At 29.8% G+C, this 11,954-nt stretch overlaps 1 long non-coding RNA gene across 1 annotated transcript; it reads right to left on the reverse strand.

The window, feature by feature from the left end:
• Window positions 1–10,380: 10,380 nt before the first annotated feature.
• LOC111918726 (uncharacterized) lies at window positions 10,381–11,466 on the reverse strand. Its single transcript, XR_002859325.3, has 2 exons — window positions 11,026–11,466; window positions 10,381–10,809 (listed from the first exon to the last, which is right to left on the reverse strand). It is a non-coding gene; the product is annotated as an uncharacterized LOC111918726 (long non-coding RNA).
• Between the last annotated feature and the right edge of the window lie 488 nt (window positions 11,467–11,954).

Consider the following 11,954-nt stretch of genomic DNA (forward strand, 5'->3'; position numbering starts at 1 on the left):
AATCTATGGCCTTCTTAGCTGGTGGTAATTGTGCTATTTTCGAGAGCTTCGATTTCTTTCTTCCTGCCATTGTGGACACTTGGCGGTTTGAGAGAAACATTTAGGTTCTTTTTGTGTAGAGATAGCCATCAAGAAAGCTTTGTGTGAGTTAATAAAATAATTATAGGACACATAATTAGATAAAAGAGTGTACCATTGAGGTCGCTGAACTGTCAAGGGTAAGAGTATGGAAGGCAGCAAATCAACTTGATATTCCCCAAACTTTTGTGGTTTTGTTCAAATCCTTTGAGGTCGTTTTCGTTGGTTTGAGGCTGGATCAATGTTATTCGTGGATCCGTTGTCAGTTTCAAAATGACCAGACCTAGGTCCAATGGAGGTAACGAGGTCCAATGGAGTTAACGACAGGCTGCTGATTTGGCGCATCTGGAGTGCTCCAAGACTCATCTTCAGCTGGTATAACCGGCCTAACTTGAGGGTTGGGTTCTACATCTTCTTGATTAAATTGAAAAGATGTAGAATCCTTGAGACTACCACCATGAATTTTAGTTTTAGTTTGTTCATGATATGGAAATATACATTCAACAAACTTGACATCTCGAGACACAAGAATTTTGTTTTCTTGGATATCAAAGACCTTGTATCCTTTTTGCCTTGGTGGATACCCAATGTAGACACACGGCCTCCCCCTTTCTTCAAACTTGTCTCTTCCTTTTTTACTTTCTTTAACGAATACCAAACACCCAAATATTCTCATATGATCAGAACTCGGCTTTGTCCTAGCAAGATTTCATATGGAGTTTTGTTTTTGATGGAGCGAGACGGAAGTTTGTTTATAATGTACGTGGCTACCAACACACATTCTCCCCAAACACCCAAATATTCTCATATAACTTTTATAGTTATGACTCTATATTTTTATGGATTATTCAAAACCATCGAGCTTACAAAAATAGTCTCTAAACTCTTCTCAATTTTATTTATAATGCACATTATACTACTTCTTTTTACCGTTATGGCCGATATATTCTTATAGATTATTTAGAAACATCAAACTTACAAAAATAATCACTAAACTCTTTTCAACTTTCATAAATCACCCAACGCTAATTTTTTTAAGCATTTATTGTTTTTTGAAATTGTAATATACACAAAAAAAACGCACATAAAAATCCGCGGCAAAGCGCGGGCTAAAATATTAGTATGATACATGCAGTAGCAACTATTGGCAAATAAAGACATTGAACGGATTTTTTTTTTTCATATTGTCCTTGAAAAATAGTGTTGGGGTTGGATACTTCTAACCTAGCATGACACAAAATCGAAAAACTATTGGCAAATGAGGACATCAAATGGAAGTTGACTTTTCTTGTATTGAACCCATGATTTTTAGAAAATTTAACCCATGCTTTTGACACAACTTAAAAAGGTGTGTACGATTCATTAGAATTGAGTAAATTTAGATGGTAGTTTAATTTTGTTACCCAACCAGTTTTTTGTTGTTTTTCCTATTTTTTATCCCTTTTAAAATACTTAAATTATTCCTTTATTTTTTAGACAACATCATTTATATAGTTCACGAAAACAAAGGCATTTTTAAAATTTTTAAAATTAACGACAATTTGACAACCTTATAAGTAAAGAAGTTCAATGTGTGTAAAAATATAGTGACCATTTTGTTTAAGATGAAAAAAAGTTACTTGACAATAAAATTTAGGCTATAATTATGTATTTAAGCGACCTTTTTTATTAAGTTATATAAAAAATTGGGGTTCTTACCAATTTATGCAATCATTCTAATTTGCTTTTGGTTTTATACCACAAAAATGTTTTTCTTACAAAATAAAGGTAACATCTTAGCATAACTAAATTCATCTCAATAGTAAAAGCTAAAACATTTCAACCAACTCACCTAACCCAACATATATCTCTACAATCCAAATGTGTCAAAAAAAACTATCCAAATATGTCAAAATTTGAGCCTTAAAATCTCCACAATCGTTGCATTTTGTTACATGTTTATTTTTTCCGAATATGATATGTTTTCAAAAGAAAATAATGTCAAGTAGCTTCTTATTCATCTTAAACAATTTGTTACATGTTTATTTTTTTCGAATATGATATGTTTTCAAAAGAAAATAATGTTAAGTAGCTTCTTATTCATCTTAAACAAAATGGTCTGCCGCTTTGCGCGGGTGCTATATATATATATATATATATATATATATATATATATATATATATATATATATATATATATATATATATATATATATATATATATATATAAGAGAGAGAGAAAAAAACAAAATTAGGTTCAAATGTTTTTAATAAGCATTGTGTGTCTCTATCAACCAATAAAAATTAAGAAAAATAAAATTCAATAATAAATAATAAAATGGTGTAATAGTAATTTTGTCACACTTAATTATGGTAAATATTTAAAACAATTAATATCCTTTAAATTAGGGTGATTTGTTTGTTAACCCTATAAAAACGACGGTCATTCATCACCATCAACATTGTCGTATTCCTTGTTTCTCCTCACCAAGTCCGACAACCATTGCTGCCCCATACCAATGTCGATCACCAACGTCATCATCTTCATATGTTGTCGATGAGAGGTAAACTAATCTAACTTGCAATTCTGGAAGAGATGAGGGGCAGAGATGCAATCTGCACCAATGATGATGCGATTCTTGTGTGTGTAATCGAACCAACGATGATGCAATTATGCGAGTCTCGATCTTTCCCGTTCCCATGAAAGGTTTTGCGATTTTTTCCCTGCAGTATTCGATTTCCTATTCTTCTACATCTTGATTGCTTTCAATTCTTCCTCTGAATGTTATTGATTTACGTTTCTTCACATGGATCTTCCATTTGATTTATTCATTGATTTTCGATTCTTTGATTTCCGATTATCCTTCCTGTTGATTTCTGATTTCACTAGTATGCCCATTGTGCTCTCATTCTTCTTTAATTTTAAATATCCATCATTCAAGTTGATTTTGTAATTTAGAATCTGACTTAAATAATGATAGATTGTTCTTGATTTTCCATTTGTTCTTTAATAGTTGACTGTTCTAAATTTGTCTTTGATGAAAAGGATTAAGCTGGCATTCTATCAGAATTTGCATGAAAAGGGTTAAGCTGGAGATTTTTTTTTCATATCAAAATGCAAACACATATTCATTCTATTATAATATAAATATTACATAAACCATGTGTTGCTAATAATTCTAACAGAATACATTTATACATGTTTTAGAATGTTTATGCATAAAGAAGAAAAGACTATGATTTAAGTGCATTTTGTAATGTATTCTGTTAAAATTTATTTATATAAATGCATTATGTTAGAATTTATCGGAATTTATTGTTTTATTCTATTTAATGCACTAAAAATTTTAATATCTGAAAGTTGATTATGTTTTATTTGTGGATTTAGGTTTTGAAGAAGTTGTCATTGATGTGGAAAATGAAGGAAACATGGAGAACAATAGTGCATTCTAACAGAATTTATAAATTATTTCTTAACAATAATATTATTTCGGAATGGATTAGTGTTTTTGTTAGATTTTGATGTTTTTTTTTCTTTTTTAACCATTTTTAGTTTTAATCTTTAAGAGTAAATATAATCCTTAAACCATTGTTTGTCATAATTTTTTTAGAATGAATGTAATAATTGTTTAGTCTTATTATTTTGTACAGATTAATGTAAATAGTGATTTTAAAATAATAAAATTTGTATTCCTTGGAAAATGTTATTCTTGATAATATGTTGTATAATTCTTTAAGCATGTTTAATATAAAAAGTATCTTGAATGAAACCATATTCTGCAAGAATAAAACCGCAAATATATTTACTAGTTTATTGTTGACTTTTTGTCATTCTGGCAGAATAAAATCGGTTATTATTAAAAATGATATTAAAATTTAATTATAACTAATTTAAAAAATTCGGATTTTTAAAAATAAGGGAATTAATGATCCCTTAAAATCTGAAAATTCTCTTTTTTAAAATAGGTTAATTGACCAAATTACCCTTTTGCTAAAAATTTTGTGATTATATGATACATGTTACCCTATTGTAATATCATAGACCCTCAGATCATGACTGTTAATTCTTTTCATCCGGTGGTCTAGATCTGTGCATTCTGGCACACAATAGTTAGTAAAAACAAAATAACCTGAGCCTATATATATATATATATATATATATATATATATATATATATATATATATATATATATATATATATATATAATGAGCTATAATAATGCTATCAAAATGAATTAAAAAAGGCTTTACAATGCCCTTATATCTTTGATACTCCCCCACAACAGGTAGCACTCCATGTATCAAGTGGACTATATGCTTTGTGATTACTACTGTGCCATGACAATGTGATACTCTTTATAATTACTTGTGTTTTGATTCCTTTTCCTCTAATTGTCACCACAAAAGACTTTCTTTTGGTTTAATGCAGTGAATTATAGATATTTGGTATTAACACAAATATGGAGCTTTAAGCCTCTTTATGCAACATACATTGAATTAGGTGTATCCACATTAGTCAATGTTTTTGGAAAAGACACCACAAATGTAGATTTCACATCAACATGAGCCGCCATGGAATGGTAATTTAGTTGTGTAAGCATCAAATTGGCACAACAATTACCATCTACGCTTTGAGATATGTTGTATCATATATTGATATAGTCATCTTTAGATGTGCCATATATAAGGTTCATATATTTAGCCTTGTGAGAATCAGTATATCCTGATCCATCTGCAAATTCAGCATCTAATCTCCCATTAGGATCCATTTCCCATGATATAACACAATTAAGCAAAAAACGAATAAGGGCGTTTGATCGATTTTTTTCAACGTTAGATACCTGAATATGTTTAATTCATATTTGATTTATTATTTTCAGAGAAGACAGGAAGCTACTAATGGTCATGAGTGTAGATTTAATTGCTAGATGAGACCAATTTGGATGAAAAGACTTAGCAAAAGTAGAAGCAACAACATGTCGGCAAGCCATTCATGTTCTTAATACGATATTGTACTCGGCAAAGCTTTTGTCAAAAAAGGTATTAGATGGTGACACCATGAGGGAATAAACATGACCTATTTCATTAATCTCAAAAAATAAGAAGCTTTTATAAATAGACAATTTTAATAATATATGGGTTAACTCATTAGTTTTGTGTAAGGTTGATCGTGTTTCAAACTTTAATTCAAGATATAATATATTAATTTGAGCAACCGTTCCATTTTATACAAAGCAGAGGAATGATAGTTCTATATAACAAATTTTTAAAGAAACATCTACGTAACACAGCTGATAGATGGAAGAAAAAATTACCTTTATAAAATGATATATAAATTTGCTCGGCCATCATGAAAAAAATAGGTGACAAGAGCAGCTGGATTTTTAATGGACTCATTTTTAAAAATCCGAACTTTTGCTTATATGTATAAGCCACAAGTAACCATAAAGCATAAACATCTAATTACATAAAAAACAGAGAGAATTAGTAGAAACATACTTAGTAGAATTTTTGTAGGTATCAACTATGTTGATGTCGTTTGTATTTAGAGCAATAAAATCTAATGGTCTGACATGAGTAACTGTTTTTGTGATTTTGGATGATACAACCAAGGGCTCCTGTTGCCTTCATTGAAACAGCGTTATCATATTTATCACATAGAACCACTTTTTGGTGGACTAGGATAGTACCTAACCACCTTGTCATACAATATCTATAAACAAAAATTTGATTAATTAGTAGTTTGCATGTCTTTGAGATTTTTTTACATACAATAAATTAATAAAATTTACCTTCCTTCAGTCTTAGAACACATGTTTGTCACTTTTCTTCTATAAACGAGATGCAGTTCTTCGTGTCTTGAAGAACTTTATTCATTATTCTTCTATTTGTATTACTTGTTGCAACACTAAAAATCCATAGGAGATGTGCATCTCCTGCAACAAAATACAACTTAGGACCAGAACTCCTGGCCGCTTGAAATATTAGTATTCCTATCCACTTTGCATGAAAAAAATCAATTCAAATCGAGTTAGAGGTGATGTCAAATGACCGTTCATTTACAAGTGAAATGGATATAATGTCGACTTCATCAGGTATTACATAATGAAAGGCCTGCAATATATCACTAACCTTACATGAAAACGCATCACAAACTCTATAAACAACAAACCTTGTAAAAGATACCCCTCTAGAAAGTCCTTCTGCTAAAATTGTAAAAGCTTGCTTTATTACTTGGTTCATTAATAATTACCATCTATATACATTGTTATTCTAATATATAAATACTAACACAACTTTATATTTCTCATAATCAATCCCCATGACAAGAAGATGACTGGAGGACGTTCATATGTCATGAAAATTTTTGTTAGGGACACAAACGAGCATGGAACTCATGTTTTATTTATCTTAGTTAGGAACTAAGTTTATAAAGCAAGCTATTACGGGCTAGCAGAAGGAATTGCTAAAGGACGAGTACCTTTTGCAATGCTTGTTGTTTACAAAGTTTGTGACACATTCTCTTATAAGGTTATAGATATATTGCATGCATTTAAAGATGTAATATCTGATGGAGTCAACATTATATCCATTTCATTAGTAGGTTAATGACCAATTGACATCACCTCTACATAGTCTCAATTGGTGCTTTTCATGCAATGCAGAGAGGAATACTAACGGTTCAAGCTGCTAGGAGCGCTATTCCTATGTTGTATTCCGTTTTAGGAGATGTTATATAGATCTTTAGAGTTACCGTAAGTAATACATATAAAAGAATAGCTAATAAAGTTTGTCTTGGAGATAGTACAATTTTAGTGGTGAGTGTATTACTAATTGCTTACTTGTTTCTCAGAAGCATTCAATTAGCAATTTATAATTGGACATGACTAAATGTTATAGGGTACCTCCATAAACGCTATCCCTTCAAGTCACAAAGAACTATCTCTCGTTTATAGAAGACAAGTGACAAACATGTTCTCTACTAATTGAAAGTAAATTTTATTAATTTATTGCATGCAAAAGTAAAAATCTCAAGTCATGCAAACTGCTAAATAATCATATTTTTGTTTATAAGTAATGTATGATGTATGACAAAGTGCTTCAACAATTCACCAAAAAGTGGTTCTTTGTGATAAATATAACAACACAATTTTAGTAACGGCAACATAATCCCTTGGTTGTATCTTCCCAAATCACGAAAACAATTACTCATAAGGGGTCAGACCGTTATATGTTACTACTATAAATACAATTGACATCAACATGGTCAAAACCTACCAAAATTCTACCAAGTATGATTTTTTTGGTACTAAATCTCTCTGTTTTTATTTGTAATTGCATTTTTATGTTTAATGGTTACTTGTCACTTGTATAGACAACCAAAAGCTAAAAAATTCAGCAAAGACATTAACAATCCAACTACTCCTCTTGTGGTCTCCTTTTCTTCCCAAGGACTAAGTAAATTTATATTTCATATTATAAATGTATTTTTTTTCTTCCATATGCTTAGTTACTACGTAGATGTTCTCTTAAACTTTCGTTATACAAAACCAACCTTGCTCTGGTTTTCTATAAACTAGGAATAGATGCTCAGATTAAAATACAATATATTGAAGGAAAGTTTGAAACATTATAACCTTATCAAAAAACCTATGAGTTAACTCATATATTATTAAAATTATCCGTCTATAAAAGGTTCTAATTTTCTATGAGATTAATGAAATATGTTATGTTATTTTAGCCTAATGTAACACATCCTGGTGAGTAAATCTTGGCGGCCTATTTCTACATAGCTTCACTTGATACCTTTATTGACAAAATCTCTATCAAGTACAATATTCTATCAGGAACATGAATGGCTTGCCCGCATGTTATTATAGTTATTGCTTTTGTCAAGTCTTTTCACTCAAATTGATCTCCTTCAGCAACTAAATTTGCACTCATGACCACCGATAACTTCTTATCTTCTCTAAAACTAATAATTGAAATAGGAATTAAATCTATTCTGGTATAAATGCTGAAAATTTTGATCAAACATCTTTATTTCTTTTTTTTTTCTTAATTGTGTCATATTATGAGAAATGGTCATGATAGGAGCTTGTATGTTGAATTTGCATAGGGATCAAGACATTGTCCTCACAAGGCTAAAGATTTGGGTCTTGTACATGACACATCTAAATAAGACTATCACAAGATATGGTACAACACATCTCAAAACATAAATGATGGTTGTCGTGCCATTTTAACATTTAAATAACTAAATTACCCTTCCATGACGGCTCACATCAACATGTAATATGCATTTATGACATCTCTTTAGTGACGAATATGGGTACACCTAATTTAATATGTGTTGTATTAATACAAGGAGGTTTAAAGCTCCACATCCTTGTTGATCCCAACAATCTCCACTTCACTACATTAAACAAAAAATATGACTATTTTGTGGTGAATATTAGTGATCAAGGAATCAAGACACCACTAACAATAAATAGCATGTCATTAACATGGAACAACGGTAATCACTAAGTCTATAGTCTACTTGTAGTGTATACAGGAAAAGTTACCTCTAGTAGAGGAGTGTCAACATAATGATGTTGTAAAGCCTTTGTAATTCATATTGTTAGCATTATTATAGTTCATTATATATATATATATATATATATATATATATATATATATATATATATATATATATATATATATATATGCACTGGGAACTATTATTGTCATCAATCTTTATTGTAAGGTATATACGAGTCTTTTATTTTTCATTTTGTTATTTAAGGATGTAAAAACTATAACAATGTTTTTCTCGTTGATACAAAATTATCTTATTCCTTTGCTTCATCGTCCATGATTAAGCGGTAGATGAATGTAGCTTACATCTTTAACACTTCCACTTAAGCTAAACTATTAAAAAAAGTACATGACAACCTTTTTCTTGAAAAGTTGCAAATGCTGTTGAAACTATCAATTTTTGTTGGAAAAGATTGCATTGTAAAAAGTTAACCACTACCCTATTTTAAAAGGTTGCATTACCAGATATTTGAATAGGTTTGTGGTTTTGTGATGAGAAGTTTAGTGTTTAGTATTGAAGATTTGTTCTTTTAGTTATCTTTATTTTGTCTTGTATTGATATCTTTTTGTTTCTAGTTTTTTTCTTGAGTTTTCTTTTCATATAACTTGTTTTGCTGTTAAAAAAATGTTTATCAATTAAGTTAAGTTTATATATATATATATATATATATATATATATATATATATATATATATATATATATATATATATATATATATATATATATAAAGGGATTTTCTAATATGTGCCCTAAAGGCACATATAAGAAGCATTAATTGATGATATATATTACCATAATTAATTATAAAATACATTAATTATAAGTAATGTTACCATAATTAAATATGAAGTGCATTAATAATTTCCATAATAAATGTATTTCGAATTTAATTATGGTAATATTTTTTCATAATTAATACTTCTTATGTGTGCCCTTAGGGCACATATTAGAAAATCTCTATATATAATATGGTTTGGTGAAATAGGAATATATACTCCAACTTCAAGAAAATGGACAAACTCGGTCTTGGTCTTTGTGTTTCGTTGATATTGCAGAAATGGTCCTTTCGACACACCACGTCAAAAAGATTCCTTTAAATTTCTATAAAATGAAATTTTTACCATTTCTTTTTTCTTTTTCATATTTTATTATTAATTTCCTAACCTACAAGGACCATTTTCGTAAACTAATAGAACTATTAACCTAATTGTGTGTGTCTTTGTTGCAACAAACGTGAAAACCTAATCACCAGCTACACCTTCATTGGAAAATGCAAGCATCGATGTTGTCCTTCATCTCCTCCGTCTTTAGACTTCTCCAGCATCGTCGATTCGAAGCTGCAAAATACGGTATCATCGAACCTGAACCCAGATCTTTTGTTTTCACGCTCTCATCAGGAAAACGATAATTTCATCCGGCCTAGAAAAACTAGAGATCTGTTTAATCTACTGAATATTTGTTGTGATCAACTCAAAACCCTTAGAACGAGAAAACCCTAATGTTGAAAAAAGATGATCGAATTTGAATCCATGGCAATTATCAAAGATTTAAAAACACAGCTAAGATTTAGAGTAACAACAAAAATCTAATGAGCATAAAGGGAAGAGAAAATCGTATATCTGTATTTAAATCATCTGGTTTTGTTGTCCTTTTATGCCTAAAAAAACTATTTTACCTTATTTATCTTCTTATTAATTTATTAACCCCTCTGTACCTTCAACAAACGTGAATTCAAAACTCAAAACTAAAACCAAAATCAACATAGAGAATAAATTGTGAATTCAAAACTCAAAACTAAAACCAAATCAAAACTGAAAACCAAACCTCGTATTCTTGTAATCAAACCTCAAAATTAAACATAAAATGAGCATTTGCATCCAGACACAAATTGCAAAATCAAAAGAGAATCAAAATGGAACATGGAAATCGAACTTGATGAAATCTTGTAACAGGGAACCAGGGCCACGAAAAGAAAGAGGGAGAGAAAGAATTTATGGAGGATCCAGAGTCATGAATGTCATTCCATTAACTAGCGTGTTTTTCATTCCATCTCTCCAAGGAATGAGAGTTCCCATTTTACCCTTTACAAATTACACCATTTTACCCTTAATAAGTTACACAGGCTTGTCTTCAATCTACCAAAATATCCTTCCAAATCACTTTTATGCATCTATTTAAAACAAAACAGATTTGATAATCGATATTAACGACCTAATCAATTTCAAGAGCAGTGATGAATTGAGGATTTTTTTTTACAGTAAGTCATAATTTCTAACCTAGTATTCTTCAACCATTCCCCAACAATAATACATTAAGAATTCATAAAGAAAACCTCAATCAGAAATAATATTAAACATTTTTATGAAGCCTCAATCATATGACTAACCTGATCTCTCGAAGCTTGATTTTGAGTTGTAGGTCGAATCATGCGCTTCAATTTCAAGTTTCTTCCTTTCGATTGTTCATATTTTATGAGTAGTTGAAGGGAGACGGAACACTGATTACGTTCTAGGGTTTGAAGTCTTTATGGTTTGACAAAACCAAAAAGGAACGACATCAAATAATAGAAGATGTTGTTGAAAAGTGGGCTTAATTTGTATCAAGAAGAACAAATAACCAGATTTTAGGGAGAAAAAGAAGGGGAAGATGGGTAGGGTATAGGTGGGAATACGGGTATTTATAGGTGAAAGTAAAATAATCTATTTTATTTATTATTTTTTTTATTAAATAAATAAGGTATAAACAATAAACAAATTAAAAATAAATTACAGAATGGTAATACACTCTTTTTAGGTTATGATAAATTGATAATGAGTTAAAAAACTAAGTTATCGATCTAACACATAAATTATCCAAACGATATAAACCATTTGTATAATTTACTCTAAATCAGAACATGTAGATCACTTCATTATATAACAACAAACTCCTAGAGTGTACTTTTTTTAAGCAGCTTTAGTCCACGCTTTCCGCAACTTTCCACTTTATACCACCAACTTACATGTTTCATTAGCGAGCTATGAGCTTCCATTATTTCTTTTGGTTTCCCTTTTAACAAACACTTGAAGTTAGAATAAATAAATATAACTACCAGCTTCAATGTTAAAATTGAAAAATATTTGAAAAAACTACGCATATGGGACAGGAATTGGTGCCACCTACGGTGTTTAATTAAGGGGTGGAGTTAATGAGATTATCAAGCGAGTAGACGATGTGCATTTAAAATCAAATAAAGAATTTCTATTATTTTTATAAACATAAATTTTAATATAATAATCATATTGACTTCATTTAATAGTGACTGATCTCTGTAGT

This window comes from Lactuca sativa, chromosome 4, assembly GCF_002870075.4.
Source record: "Lactuca sativa cultivar Salinas chromosome 4, Lsat_Salinas_v11, whole genome shotgun sequence".
Taxonomy (NCBI): Eukaryota; Viridiplantae; Streptophyta; class Magnoliopsida; order Asterales; family Asteraceae; genus Lactuca; species Lactuca sativa.